Source organism: Ictidomys tridecemlineatus, chromosome 6, assembly GCF_052094955.1.
Source record: "Ictidomys tridecemlineatus isolate mIctTri1 chromosome 6, mIctTri1.hap1, whole genome shotgun sequence".
NCBI classification, from domain to species: domain Eukaryota; kingdom Metazoa; phylum Chordata; class Mammalia; order Rodentia; family Sciuridae; genus Ictidomys; species Ictidomys tridecemlineatus.
Genome location: NC_135482.1, coordinates 49,743,341 through 49,758,756, shown reverse-complemented (window position 1 = coordinate 49,758,756; position 15,416 = coordinate 49,743,341). Strand labels below are relative to the sequence as shown.

At 41.4% G+C, this 15,416-nt stretch overlaps 1 long non-coding RNA gene across 2 annotated transcripts in view; it reads left to right on the top strand.

Moving 5' to 3' along the window:
* The window catches only part of LOC144378627 (uncharacterized), an 86,172-nt gene that overhangs the window by 34,854 nt on the left and 35,902 nt on the right, over positions 1 to 15,416 (top strand). For both annotated transcript variants that reach the window (XR_013440534.1, XR_013440533.1), the window contains exon 3: positions 6,098 to 6,187. This is a non-coding gene — a long non-coding RNA (uncharacterized LOC144378627). The remainder of the gene's footprint in view (positions 1 to 6,097; positions 6,188 to 15,416) is intronic.

Below are 15,416 nucleotides of genomic sequence, written 5' to 3'. Positions count from 1 at the left end.
TGGTGCTTTTTTTTTTTTTTTTAATATACTCGGGGTTAAACCACCCAAGCTCTTTACTATTGAGCTACATCCCTTGCCATTTAATTTTTTTTTTTTTTACTTTGAAAAAGGACCTTGCTAAATTGCTGAGGCTTGCCTCAAACTTGTGATCCTCCTGCTTCAGCCTCCTGCCTTTTGTGTGCCGTGGCACCTGGCATGACTGCTCTTTTTAATATTACCTTCATTTATCTTCTTCAGAGTACTTCTCTGAAAAGAGCTTGCCATTTATTTGTTTACTTACTTCCTTGCTTATTAGTTTTTCTTCTTCACAGAGCAAAGACCTTTCTCACTTAACTGGATCCTTAGTCGCTAGAGACAAGCCTGGCCCAGGAAAGAACCCAGTAACTATTTGCTGGGCACAGGAAGGACCCTTGAGGTATCACTAGCTGCCCTACTTTAGAATGCCTGAGCCCCTCCCATCCCAACAGTGCAATGTTCCTTTTGTGACAAATGTTCCAGAAAAAAAATTATTGGAAATGTGGGAAACGTGATAGAGCATGAAGCATGGTAGAATATTAAATTAGCTTCATAAACTGTGAATCATAAATCATGGTTCCATCTGTTCTGCGACAGAGTGAAAACAGCAAAATTTTCCACAAGAGAGAAACTAAAAACAAAGACAAGACACGAGTTTCAACTCATGGAGAGCCTGTTACTATTATTTTGGATCATCTTCTCTCTCTCCTCTGCTCTTCAGCAAACATTTGAGTCATGCATTCTGGAATAGGCTCAGGGATCTATTCCTAGCAGACATCGGTCTCCACCAACCCAAATCTTTCTGCCCCACAACTCTGTGCTTGGCCATAGAAAGCCACTCGACAAATATTTATTGACCATTAATTCTACTGTAATGAATTTATTCATCTCATGTATGTTTTATAAAATGGAAATATCCTTTAGAGAAGGTAAGCTACTAAAAGTCCATCCATTCATTGTCTAGCATTAATTTGTCTTGACTCATTGACGGATTTGATGAGGTATCGAGGACAGGATAATTTCTTGAGCTTAGATTATGCTTTGGGCAGGACAGGTCTGAGTGAGGCATGAGGCACAGGGTTTATGAGGCATGATGGGACATTAGGAGGGGACAATGAAATAAGGAAGCATTTCCAAGACAATAGATTCAACTTTAATCTACTCTAAGGCTAGTATGGTGTAATAGCTGTTCTGGGAGAACTGGTGCCTTCAGATTATTCCCACTGAAGGCAGGAGGTCACCAGGACATCCAGACCAACCAAAAAAAAAAACCATAGTGTTATCTTGGGGATAATTGAACATCAATAGACAGATATCATTTTGGACAGCCTTTCCAAGAGACCGATAGCAGTGTTTGCATCTAGAGAATGGAAATGAGGGGGAGTAGGTTGGTGGGTGGGTCTATAGAGCTTTACTTTCCTCTTTATAACTTTTTCTAAAGTTTTAATTTTTTCCTCTGAGACTGCATGGGTTTTATAATTACAAAATTAAAAATAATAAAAATCATTATCTCTTTTAGAATTTACTATATTAAAATTCTAGCCAGATAGAAAATGAATATTAAAGTAACTATAATAAAGTAGTAGAGGGATTTCACAACAGAGTTAAAATTAATATATTATTATGAGAAAAAAAACCCTTGCATTTGTAAAACACAGTTTTCATGCATATTTTTCAGTCTTTCCTGAAGGATGTTTACTCAGCCTTCTTTAGACAAAATAACACTCAGGACACGCATGGGGACCTGGTTCTAGAATACAGACCCTCTCAGACAAGCTTCTCTAACATATTGGCCCCTGTACTACTCATCCCACTCTCTTTGTGATGTTCTCTCTCTCTCTCTCTCTCTCTCTCTCTCTCTCTCTCTCTCTCTCTCTCTCTCTCTCTCTCATTACCAGCTTAGACTTCTGCCTCTCTGAGTGTTTTGAATTCAGACACCTCAAAAGAGGAACTGATTTTCCCCTATGCAGCATTCAGGGTAGGAATAGTTACCCAAGCTTCTATATTTTCTTGTGCCATAAAATGCAATCAGCAGTGGACAAGTGTAAATGCCATCTGATCTTTCTAGCCTGAAAGTTTCTAACACATATTTCCTGTATTTAAGAAAAAAAAAAAAAAACAACCCAAATACCAATTCCTTTCACTTGCAGTGCACTAAATAGATTTTCAAGTTCTCACATGCACCCTCCTGGTTCATCTCTAGCAGAGAGCGACTGTCGTTGAGCTTGTCTCCCATAATAAAAGGCTGTTTAAGTCATAATTACATGTAGCAAAAGAGGTTTTGCATCACAGGCATGAAAGTATTATGATCTATGGCTCTTGGGGAGTAAGTAGAAGGTTTCCCGACTATTGTCTGCTTCTTTAACAGCATACCTTGTTTAGTCTAGAAGACCCTGAGCGAGTAAGGCACCGTGGTTTTACCCGCACGCTTGCCAAACTAGTGCTTTTCATAATGGGACTTTGTGCAAGAGAAGAATTGTGCAGAGGTGCAGTTATACAAGAGTTGCATCAAACAGTTTCGATCCCCCACCCCCATCTCCCATAACTCAGGGTGGAGACTCTCATTTGGGAGAACTTCAGATGTGACCCTATTTGGAGCTGTGGGGAAGACCACAGAGACTATCCAGACATCTTCTGGCTCTGTGGCTTTTGTCAGTGTTGTCACAAATTAATGCTTGTCTGATTTCCCCTTGATTGCAATGTTACAATCTCCCTTCCCAACATTACAGGAGTAATTTGTTTCTTCTCCCAGGCAGACTTCTTGTAGGTAAAAAATAGAATTTCCATTGAAATTAACAATACATACTTTAAAAAATTAACAATGTCTATGTATACATGTAATTTAATTTTCGTAAAGAGGCCTATTTAGCCACTAAAAAATTTGCTCTTTCCCTTCTATAGATGAGGCCTGCACCCTGATATGCAATGTGGAAAGGGAAGGGATCTTGTGAGGTCACTGCCCAGACCCAAGCTCTATTTCTCGGCCCTATTGCCATGTGTGACTTCTTGCCAACACAAATGAGTCAACATGTATCACTTCTGGGCTGGAGTTTTAAGAAGCAGATGTGCATATTCCAATGTATTGTGCTTTTCTCCCGGATTCTACTCGAGTACACTGGGGCTTCAGGACACGGTGGAGCCTCGAGATCTAAGAAGCCTGGATCCCTGTCAACCAAGAACATCTCCAGTGAACTATGACATAGCAGGGAGAAAACCTGGATTGAGCCAGTCCCCTGAAATTTTAAGTTTATTATACTCTTTCCTCGAGGGTCAGAAAACTTTCTTTGTAAATAACCGGATAATAAATATTTTAGCTTTTGTGGGCCATGTAGAGATTCTGCCTCCTCTGCTTCCTCTTCCTTCTTTTTATAACCATAAAAAGTATAAAAACTACTCTTAGCTCATAGGTTATACAAAAACAGCTGTAGGCTTAACTAATACAAGCTTTTAATACAAAACAAGAACAACAGCAGCAACGAAGGATTCTGCAGTCATTGCCATCTGTGCCATTATCTAGCAGGCCCTGAGTCTTGGGAAGAAGAGCTTTAGGTCCCTGGGCCAACCTTTGCATGGTGGAAATGGTGCACTGTGGCTCACCCGCTGCGCTCAGGTGCTTCCAAATCACTGCTCTTCAGATTGGTTCTCGTAAAAGCCAGAATGACTCAAAAGTTGAGGTAGTGCATCAAACTGCTAGAAAAGTTAAACTCCTACAACTGCCAGGGGGCACTTCAGAGTATAACTATGTTACTGCTTCCCTCCCACCCCCTCAGCTTTATCAGCAGCACAGTTGACACTGTTGTTTGGATCCAGGCCAGAGCTAGATCCAACTCGAATCATCCATCAGCAGCTCAAGATCAACTATGGGTCCTGAAGCACAACACGGTGAGACTGCAGGAGGGCGTCTACATTTCCTGGACCTGCCACCACAAGGTCACCAGGGTTTCCAGGCTGGATGGTGATACTGTCAGTCCTGGCACCTTCTGTTCCACCCAAACCTTTGTCTCAGTCAGCACAGAACTCAAGACCACCCAAACTTCTGGGAAAGTCATTATTCAACAACAGAATGGATAAATAAATGATAGATTCTCCTGCGGCAGCTGCAGTGGAAATTTTGAAGAATTTATAATGGTCTGGGGAAAAGCTTATGAGAGTGTTAAGTGAAAAGAGCAGAATTGCAAATTACACACTCAGTGTGACCCTCATTGTCTAAAAACATAGCTACTTTAAAAACTAACAATGTCTTGAAGTAAATATACCAATGTGTTAACAGTAGTATATCTGGATGGTAGATTAGGAGTGATTTTTTTAAAAGCATTCCATTCTGTGTATTTTGGAAATAAGGACAAATGATCTGTGCTGTGTGTGTGTGTGTGAGTGTGTGTGTGTGTGTGTGTGTGTGTGTGTGTGTTTTGTTTTATGATCAAGAAATTTACAAGTATCTCTTCCTGCACAGTCATGGGAGAACCCTGCTGTACAGAGTGAGTTCCCAGCCTGAGTGACTCTGCCCAGAGAGGAATGTGGGTGATCCTGAGGTCCACATTTAGAATAGGAGCAGAAAAGGGAAGAGGAGAGCAAACGGCAAGGGGGCCAGCACAGTTCTTTGGTGGAAACCAGGAGACTGGGAGCAACCTGTTTGCCGTGATCTGTTTCTCCTGGGCCTGCAAGTATTCGACTCCTTTTAGGCCCAGTGTCTTACCTCAAGGTACACCCTGCACTCCTTCCTCGCCTTTGTCTGTCTGTTCCTAAGGCCATGGCACTGGAATCAAAGCAATCAAGGTTCAGGTACAGGGTGTGCCTGTCCTCTCTCACCCTTCCCAAGTGGGCGTGGGAGCAGAAGGCTCCCACACTGTGCTCACGGCCCCACCCCAAGGCCAGGTCCTTTCTCCTACCTCTCATCTTTCCCAAGTGACTACGTGGGGCTGTTCTGTGACTGTCCCCACACAGTTTGTCATTGCCTTTGCTCGTGCACATATGCTCCTGGAAAACAGTGTTGGTTCTCCGCTGGACACGTGGCTGAGCACAGAATTCATTCATTTGGCCAGTTAACAAATGACCCCTCTGCTTGTGTAATTACATCGCTCTAGGTGCCAGAGGCACAAGAGACACCAGGTAGAAAGATTCTTTCTGTCTTGGAGCTGACTTTCTATTGAGAGAGTAAATAAAGATAGATATAATGTTGAGTCAGGCTGTGCTGTGAAAAGAAATACAGACTGAAGAAGGAGCTAGGGACATGGGTGGAAGGTGCCCTTAAGCAGACTTATCAGAGGAAGTTTCTCTGGGGAAGGTTATTTTCAGCAGAAACTGTGATTAGTGAGGGAAAGAACCAAGTGTGGGGACAAGTGTGCTGGCTAAGGGAACAGGAAGCCCAAAGGTCCTGAGTCAGGAACAATTGTGTTTCCATTGCAGTGAAAGACACGGATGTGTAAACAGGTAATTGTGACACTGGGGGACAGACACTTACCACTCAGCATGTATAACTAACATTTATAAATATAGCTTATTTAGTATCTGTGTCCCCTGATAGAAAACAGACTGCATAAGGGCAGAGGTGTTTGCATTTCTTTGCTCATCACAGTGTCTCCAGGACCTAAGACAGCTACATGCCCACAGCATGATGGATATTGTGTGAATGGAGCCAAGTATTCCACCCTGTCCCTCTGCTTGCTGGTTCTGCTGTCCAGAGGCCCTGGGAGTTATTAGGCCCAGTGTTGTTAGACCCTGGGAGGAGTGTGTTATTTAAAGAGACCACCACACTCTCTCTCCACCTAGTTTTGGCTTTGGGATTCAGGCGAGTCTCTGAATGTCCTAGAACTAGGAGATTCTGCTTACCCAGGAGGTGGAGGGTGCTCGGTACCAGACTTCATGTTGGCTGTGATCCACACTCATTCTCCAAGAATCACAAGGTCCCTGGTGGCTTTCTTGATCATGGGCTATAGTTTGGAAGTTTCTCCCTACAGCCCACATGTTAAAGGCTCATGGTGCTGTTGAGTTGGGGCCTCGTGGAGGGAAGTTCGGTTGTTGGGGCATGCCTTTGAAGGAGGTGTTGGGACCCCAACCCCATTGTTTTCTATTTGCTTTCCAGCTGCGATGAGATGAGAAGCTTTGCTCCATCACATGCTCCACACCTTCAAGTTCTGCCTGGCCACTGGCCCAGAAATGGACAACAAACCATGTAAGCCAAAAATAAGAATTTTCTCCTTTAGGAAGATTTATCTTGGCTGGGTGTGGTGGTGCATCTCTATAATCCCTGCAGCTCAGGAGGCTGAGACAGGAAGACTGCAAGTTCAAAGCCATCCTCGACAATTTAGTAAGGCCCTAAGCAGCTAAGTGAGACCCTGTCTCTAAATAAAAAACAAAAAGGTCTGGGATGTGGCTCAGTGGCTAAGTGCCCCTGTGTTCAATTCCTGGGACCAAAAAGAAAAAAAAAAAAAAGAGAGTTATCTCAGGCATTGTGTTCCAGCCATGGAAAGCTGCTGACCACATCATGCCAGGAAGGAGCTGTGAACGTAGGCTTTTGTGAACACTTGATATTTAGGAAAATACACACTTGTTGTCTTATGTAATGAGGCCCATCCCTTCAGTGCTTGGCCACATCTTTACAGGCCAGGGAACTGGTAGCAAATATTCTGTCTGCGAACTGGTCTGTGAATGTGTAAAACCAGAGCTTTCACAAGTGTCAGGAGCCTTTGCTTTTGTGTCGGACTGATACATATAACCATTGAGCAAGACCCTGACCAAGGACCAAGTTGTAGAGGCAGGGACCTTCTTCTCATCTCAGAAGAGATGAGTTTTTCACAAATACTCAAGTAACAGATCACCTGCACAGTGTATCTGGGGAGTCAAAGTGAATTTTCTATAATTTCCTTTATAGGAAAAGCAAGGCCTAAATTTTATAAGTATCACAAAAGGAAGAAATTAATAATTATTGAATATGCATTATTCTTGATAGATTAAGCAGAATACTATGGTCCAGAAAGCTTAAATGTGCCCAAGACCACACAGCTCGTTAGAGTTGCTTAATTGGTTTTAGAAAATTAGAGAATTAGAGCAGAATTTCTTGCCTCCAAGCAAATAACACTAAAAGGCGGCTTTATTCTGATGCTCACAAATTCCCACTTAGGTTTCCTCTGTCTCTATAAATCTCTTGGTTGAAATTACTTCATCTTTGGCTTCTGAGTACCTATAACAAAGCCTAGCACATCATAAACTCAAGAAAAGTTCGTTAATAAACAGAAGCAAAAAAAATTTATTTGTCATTAGCACTTTGTGTGAATTAGAATTAAGTCTCAATGGTAACTTTTCCTTTAATGGGAATAGCATATGCACTAATTTTAATGGTTACCATGACTTAACAGCAACTGAATTCTTCCATTTGCTCAATGCATAATCTCTGGAGTTATCTTTGATCCTTCTCCTCTTGCACCTTACATCCAATATGCCATCAAATGTTATTGATTTTACCTGCAAGGGATGTCCCATTTGACCAATTCTTGCCTCTTGCCCTGCCACCAGGGGCAAGCCATACTCACTTCTACCTGGATTGCAGGCACAGTTTCCTATGGAACTCTGAGCCTTAGCACTTGCCCCTCCAGTGTTTCCCAAACAGCAGCCAGAGTGAATCCTATATGAATGCAAATCAGATCACATGGGTCTTATAGGATTCTCACTCCCCACCTCCATCCTGGGGCTTTGCTGACCTCATTAGTGCTCTCTTCTCTCTTTGGTGTTTTGACTGAGTAAAGAAATTTGTATTCGTTTCAGTTTTATTCTTGCCGAATACTATTAATTTGAGTTTGCTTAGATCCTGTGAAATCATTAGTTTATAATGGTTATGCTTACTAGCCATGGTTTCATTTAATTCACTGGTTTTCACTCTGACTGCACATAAGAAGCTCCTGGGGAGTTCTAAATGGACACCTGTGTCTAGGTCTCATTTCTAAAAATTCGAACTAATTGGTCCTGGAAAGTGGAGATCTGTTTAGTGTCAGTATTTTTTTTTAAACCTCTTTATTGCAGTAAAATTAAAAATCTACTAAAACTACATACAAAGTATACAATTTGATGAGTTTGGACAACTGCACACAGTCATGAAAATCCACCACCACAATCAAGGGAATAAGCACATCTATCACCTCCGAAAGTTTCCTCGTGCCATTTATGTATTTCTTTATGTGGGTAAGAACATTTGAAATGAGACTTACCCTTTTTACAGATTTTAAAACTGCTTTATTAAAGTACAGCTGATATATGAAAAGCTATAGATATTTAATGCATAAAACTTGAACAACAGTATTTTTTTTTCCCCAAGAACTCCCCAGGGGTACCACTGTGTAGTTGGAACTGAGAGGCACTGTTTACTCCTTGCAAAATAATCTCCTAATATGATTCTGATCATGAACTTCAACAAAATCATCAACAATATATATTGATAACCCTATTTTAAGCTCTGGGATGGCAGAGACCTCACATGTCTTTTGCACAGTTATGGCTTTAGGATGTAGTGTGGTGCCTGGTGTAAGATTATTACTCAATAAGTATTTGGTCAATGAACAAGGGACCAAGCATTAAAGGCTCACACACCTTGCCAAAGGTCATACAACGAGTAACTGACAAGAATTCTAACCTGCATCTATCTCCAAAGCCAACACTCTAAGCATTATTCTGTATTGCTAGACCCTTATCCTGAGAAGAAGATAAGAGGTAAGATGAGGAGATTGGTGACATTGAAGACAGATATTTTTCCCATTTCACAATTGCGGGGGTTTTGACAAAAATAATGTTTCTTTGTTAAAATGAGTTGGAATGCATATTGAAGATATCCAGGAATATTTGGTGAGACCACAGCTATTAAGCTATTATGGTGAGACCATAGCTATTATTAATAAAATAAATTGAGTTGAAGGAGAGGACTAGTGATTTTTTTCCTCTTCTATTAGACAGACCCATATTGTATTTTAGGGCCAAAACAAAACATTCTGCCAAGATTCTGTTTCATAGTAGTTGAACCACAGATCATTTCTAAAACAGCATAAATCTGTGTTTCCTGAGATGAAAGTGTATGCCGCAGACCACAGGTTGACATTTCATATGTTATAATGTGGTTAGCTTATGCTTTCAAAGTTTGTCTTAAAGATAGGGCTTGCATAACACTACGTGTGTAAGTATGAGAGTGTGGATGAGCCAGAGCCTCGACCTTGGACTTCTAGCCTCCAGAACTGTGTTAGTTTAGCTACCTAGTCTATGGTATACAGCTGGATGGCCCTCACCGACTAATAACATCTTTGGAAGAGATTAGGGGCTATAAAGACATACAAATATATATTTCTGTCAAATTTGCCTGTCTCTTCTACTTACCAAAGCCTTTTGTTGAGGTTCATTATCAGAACCTTAAATGGAAAACAATTTCAGAAACCAGCATGGAATTTATATGAAACCAGTTTTCTAAAAAAAAAAAAAAAAAACCAGATGGATTGCCATCTATGAGTTAACCTTTTTGAATGGAGTTAGAATATTCCAGAAAGGTAATAACCCAGCAGGCCCATGGAAAACTTTGGGTTGATTCTCTCCCATGGATAAATGTGTACTTGGTAGGCCAAGAGGACTTTTTCAATAATTAGTTTAAAATAATATAGTGCTTTTTATTCATGCTTAATGACATCCATCAAAACTGCTTAATTTGCTTTAACTTTATTAATTTACTTTAACCTTCTTTGTGAATATATTTTATTCTTTTGTAGTTCTGCCCAAATCTGAGTTTCTGATCTTTTATTTTTTCATGGTTGGAAATCAATTTAAAATAATGGTTAAGAACTCGGGCTTTGTGGGGGTTTCTGCTTTGGGGGAGGTTGGAGAAGGACATGAAAGACCTTCTCTCCCAAGGAAAAAGAAAGAAACAACAACAACAAATGTATTTTCTATGGGGCTAACGAAGGCCAGTGTTCACACAAGGAAGCCTTGATTAACTGAATTCCAGAGAGAAAGAGCCCTTTATAAATGAGCAGAGAGCCAAGGCTGCCTCTATACTTGGGACAGCTTCCTGGTCTAGCTAAGGGTAGGTCTGACAGAGAAACTTCACAGGGTCAAGGGGAAATGAGCAGGGCCTTGGGCCAAGTGGGCTGTCAGGATAAATTAGAGTCTAAAAAAGCCCCAAATGGTGGGGCAGATTACTGGGGCTCAACAATGCTTTCCTCTGGCCCTCCTGCACCATGAATTTTGCTAAGGAGGTAGCAGTGAAGGAAGGGCTGGTAAGCAGAGAGAAAGTACTTAGTCCTATGCATTCCTGTGGTGTTTGGATTCCAGAGCCCTTCCTGGAAAGGTATCCAAAGATGAACCCAAAATAGCCAAGGTTTCCCCAGTTCAGCTACTGAAAACATCCAAAAGAGCTGGGACCTGGGAAATTGAGAAGTGAGCTAATCACACATGATTTCCATCTTAATAAAACTATAACAGGGTGGGAAGAATCCAAGATGGCGGGCTAGAGGGAGGCTGCATTCTGGGTTGCTTCACCATCTGGGATTCTAGTAGTGGGAATACGGTTTCTTTACTAGTGATTAGAGGACCCCTGACAGCTGCTCCGGCGCAGGAATCATGGCCACTGTGACCATGCAGGTTTCCAGGCCTCAGCATCAGCAAAACTCCCAGCCACTTGCCCAAGCAGGACCTCTGGGTGCCAAGCAGGACCACTAGCATCAGTACTTATGAAGGGTTCCTGGCCGCCCACCTGTGCAGGAATCCCGGCTGCAGCTTCCACGCAGGACACCCGGCTACTGCCCACGTGCAGAAACTCCAGCCGCCACTCCAGTGTGGACCCCATCTACCAATGGGGGCTCCCCTGGTTGCCTCCATGATGGGACACTGCAACCACTGCCATAGTCCACTACACATGGTAGCCTGCACCTGGGGACACTGCACAGGGTCTGGGGACAGCTGCCAGCCACAACACTGCATGCCACAGAGCTGCATCTCTGAACACGCTGTCCACTGCAACCACCTGGCCCCACCAGACCAACCTGACACCCCATTGCTGAAAGGAGCTGCCTCCATCTTGCGACACCTTCATCACCCTGTTTATTTGGGGTAACCTCCAGCTTGGAGCAACAGCTGAGGTTTAGGAGCAAAATCAAGGTACCTATAGTCCCCAACTTCCCCCCTCCCTGGCAGCGCTAACCCAGCACAGTGCTAGCAGCTATGCAGCTGGTCCATAGCTCACAAAATCTGGTCCTGAACTGCCCAGTACAAAACAGCTCTCTGCAACAGGTGCATAGCCCCCAAAGCGCAGCCCACAAGACCCCCAGAGAGAAAGGTTCCTGACTGGGAAGTTGAAAGGAAGAGGGTGAGTAAGATACAGTTTAGAGACCAAGAATTGTGAGGTCTACAGGCGACGATACAAGGAGATCAGACCAGGTGCCCACATCAACAAGTGGGCCCCAAAGGAGATCCTTGGGGTGCAGTCTCCCATCAGGGGCCAGCAAGTGTTATTCTCCATGTCCAGGAGCTCCGCCCCCAAGAACAACCCTTCCACCCTAATAACCTTCACCTTCCTGAGGATGGTGATACCAGCAAACAATAGACAACCTATTGGGTGAGAAGGGAAGCAGGAAAGATACTGATCTTCAACAAAAATAATCCTAGTATTTTTTTTTTCCTATCTCTCTCTCTTCTCCCACCCTCACATCCCCAAGATTTGTGAAACCAGGCTGCTGAGGACTGGGATGTCCGAATAGTATATCATAGTTGTGTTGTATATTTTTTATCTCCTATTTTCATAATAGATATTTTATAAAATATCTGTTATTTTTACATTTTTAATTTTTCTTTCTACTTCTGTTTGTTTTTTTTTACTCTATTGTCTTCCCATTTACTTTTCTCCCCCAAATCATTTTCTCTTTCTTTTCCTGTTACTAACCAACTTCTTTTTCATGCTTTCTAAGATCTAATAACTCTATATAATCATGTCCTACCTCCTCAACATCTCATCCTACACCTCATTCCTGGTTCTTTGCCCACCGTCAGAAACTGGAGACCCTTTTGCAAACCTACTGTTTATATTGCACATAATAATTGAACTTACTATTTCTGTATATTGTAACAAAACCGTAAACGTCTTAATGGCAGCTATTTGGCTTAAGGTTGTATATTGTATATATTGGGATCTGTTAATATTGTTGTTCCCCCTTAAAGGAGAGGTATTGGAATCCCACAAGGACACTATAAGTCTATAGGTAAAAGCTGTAATGCTTCAGATCTGCAGTGCTAGAAGGGAAGACACATGAACAACATGAAAAAACAAGGGAAGAAAATGCCCAAACAAACCAAGATACTACATTATTAGAATCTATGGGCAGCACAACAGGAGAAATTACAGAGAAGTTCAGAATGTACATAATTAAAATATTCTGTGAATTAAAGGATAATATAAGAGACCAAATACAGGCAACAAAAGATCATTTTGATAAAGAGCTACATAAGCAACTACAGGAAGCAAAAGATTACTTCAGTAAGGAGAGAGAGGTTCTGAAACAAAACAAAACAGAGGGCGAGGGGCCGCATCTCGCTGCCAATGTGTGGCTGGGCATGGTGTTGGGCACCGGCCTGCCTTGCCTGTCTTGGGGTGCCCAGGGTAATGGTGGCAGTAATGCTAATGCTGGCAAGCAAGCTGAAGCGGGATGAAGGCGTCAGCCACCATGTCTGACTCCACTCGGAGGGTCTCTGCAAGAGACAAGTTGCTTGTCAAAGATGAGGGTTACTACCAGGGTGGAAAATTTCAGTTTGAAACTGAAGTTCCTGATGCAGACAACATGGTGAACCATTAGGGAGGTGAAATAAAGTGTAAAAGGCCAATGAAGCAATGAAAGTGCCTCCCAAAGTGAAATGCTTGACCAGGATCTGGCACCCCACCATCACGGAGACAGGGGAAATATGTCTAAGTTTACTGAGAGAACATTCGATCGATGGCACTGACTGGGCTCCCATGAGAACCTTAAAGGATGTTGTTTGGGGATTAAATTCTTTATTTACTGACCTTTTGGATTTTGATGATCCACTGAATATTGAAGCTGCAGAACATTATTTGCGGGACAAGGAGGACTTCCGAAATAAGGTGGACGACTACATCCAGCGTTATGCCAGATGATAAGAGGAGATGATTGCAGGACCATGGACTGTGTGTCACAGTTTGTCTCTAATGTGAAGCAGCATGAGGTAGCCCTCCTCCCTGACCTCATGCTCCCTCAGTCCCACAGGATTGTCCCGGTCCTGTGACCTTGTCCCGAAGAAGATCATCCTCCTGACCGCCCACTGTAGGCAGGGAATGCAACATAAATACATCAGGAAACATGTTTGGGCCTCTGAAGAGTTGTCTGCCTCCCTTAACATGCTCACTTTTCTGAAACTGTGCTGTCTAGGCTGTCGGTGAGACTCCTGGGAAGTTGTAATGGGCCGGCATTGAGGCTAGTGCTTGCTTCCTCTTCCTCAGCAGATGGGTATCCAGCGTCACTTGCAGATTGGCAATAAGAAACCATGGCATGCTATGGTTGGATGCACATTTTCTTAGCTTCTTCTGCAAATGGTGGCCCTGCATAGATGTGAGGCTTCCCAGAGCAGAGTCATTCACTGTAGATCTTATTAAAATGCGTATTTTATTTAATGTAAGTGTACTTTGGAACAGATTTGTAATTTGTACAGTTTAATGCTTTAATTATTTTTTTCTATTCTCAAAAAAAAACAAAAACAAAAACCAGAAATCTCTGAAATGAAAGAAAGAAACAAACAACAACAACAAAATAAGTTAAAAACACAATAGAAAGCACTACTAACAGATTAGACCATTTGGAAGACAGGACCTCAGACAATGAAGATAAAATATGTAATTTTGAAAAGAATTTTGACCACACAGTGAAGATGGTAAGAAACTATGAGCAGAACATTCAAGAATTATGGGATAACATAAAAATACCAAATTTAAGAAGTATAGAGATAGAGGAAGGCATAGAGTTCCAAACCAAAGAAATGAATAATCTTTTCAATGAAATAATGGCAGAAATTTTTCCAAACATGAAGAATGAATTGGAAAATCAAATACAAGAGGCTTACAGGACATCAAATGTACAAAATCACAACAGATCTACACCAAGGCACATTATAATGAAAATGCCCAGCATACAGAATAAGGAGAGAATTTTAAAAGCCAAAAGAGAAAGGAATCAGATTATATATTGGGGAAAACCAATTAAAATATGTACAGATGTTTCAACCCAGACCCTGAAAGCTAGAGGATCCTGGAACAACATATACCAAGCTCTGAAAGAAAATGGATGCTAACCAAGGATCTTTTTTTTTAATATGTATTTTTTTAGTTGTAAGTGGACACAATTCCTTTATTTTTATGTGGTGCTGAGGCATGGACCCAGTGCCTCACATGTGCCAGGTGAGTGTTCTACCACTGATCCACAGCCCCAGCCCATGAGCCCCAGCCCCAGCCCCCATGAATCTTATATCCAACAATATTAAGCTTTAGATATGATGACAAAATAAAAACCTCTCATGATAATCAAGAGTTAAAAGGATTTACATTACTAGAAAGCCTGCACTACAGAACATCCTTGGCAAAATATTCCAAGAGGAGGAAATGAAAAACAACAATGAAAATCAGCAAAGGGAGGTATTACACTAAAGGAAAAAGCAACCAAAGAAGAAACCAAGTCAAGTTAAATACCAAAAATGACCAAGAAAAGAAATCATTTGTCAGTAATAACCCTGAATATTAATGGCCTAAACTCACCAATCAAAAGACATAGACTGGCAGATTGGATTAAAAAAAAAAGACCCAATAGACATCCACAGATTGAAGGTGAAAGGTTGGGAAAAAATATACCACTCACATGCACTGCAGAAATAAGCAGAAGTTTCCATCCTCATATCAAACAAAGTAGATTTTAAGCCAAAGTTAATCAAAGGGGATAAAGAAGGACATTTCACACTGCTTAAGGGAACCATATGTTAACAAGACATAACAATTATAAATATATATGCCCCAAACAATGCAGCAGCTATGTTCATTAAACAAACTCTTCTCAAGTTCAAGAGTCAAACAGACCACAACACACTAATTCGGGTGACTTTAACACAGCTCTTTCACCACAGGATAGATCTTTCAAACAAAATCTAAACAAAAAAACTATAGAACTCAATAATACAATCAATAACTTAGACTTAACAGACATATATAGAATATTTCATCCATCAATGAGTGAATACACTTTTTTCTCAGCAGCACATGGATCCTTCTTTAAAATAGACCATATATTATGCCATAAACAAATATAAAAAAAAGAGACACTAACTGAATTCTATCAGATCATAATGGAATGAAATTAGAAATCAATGATAAAATAAAAAATAGA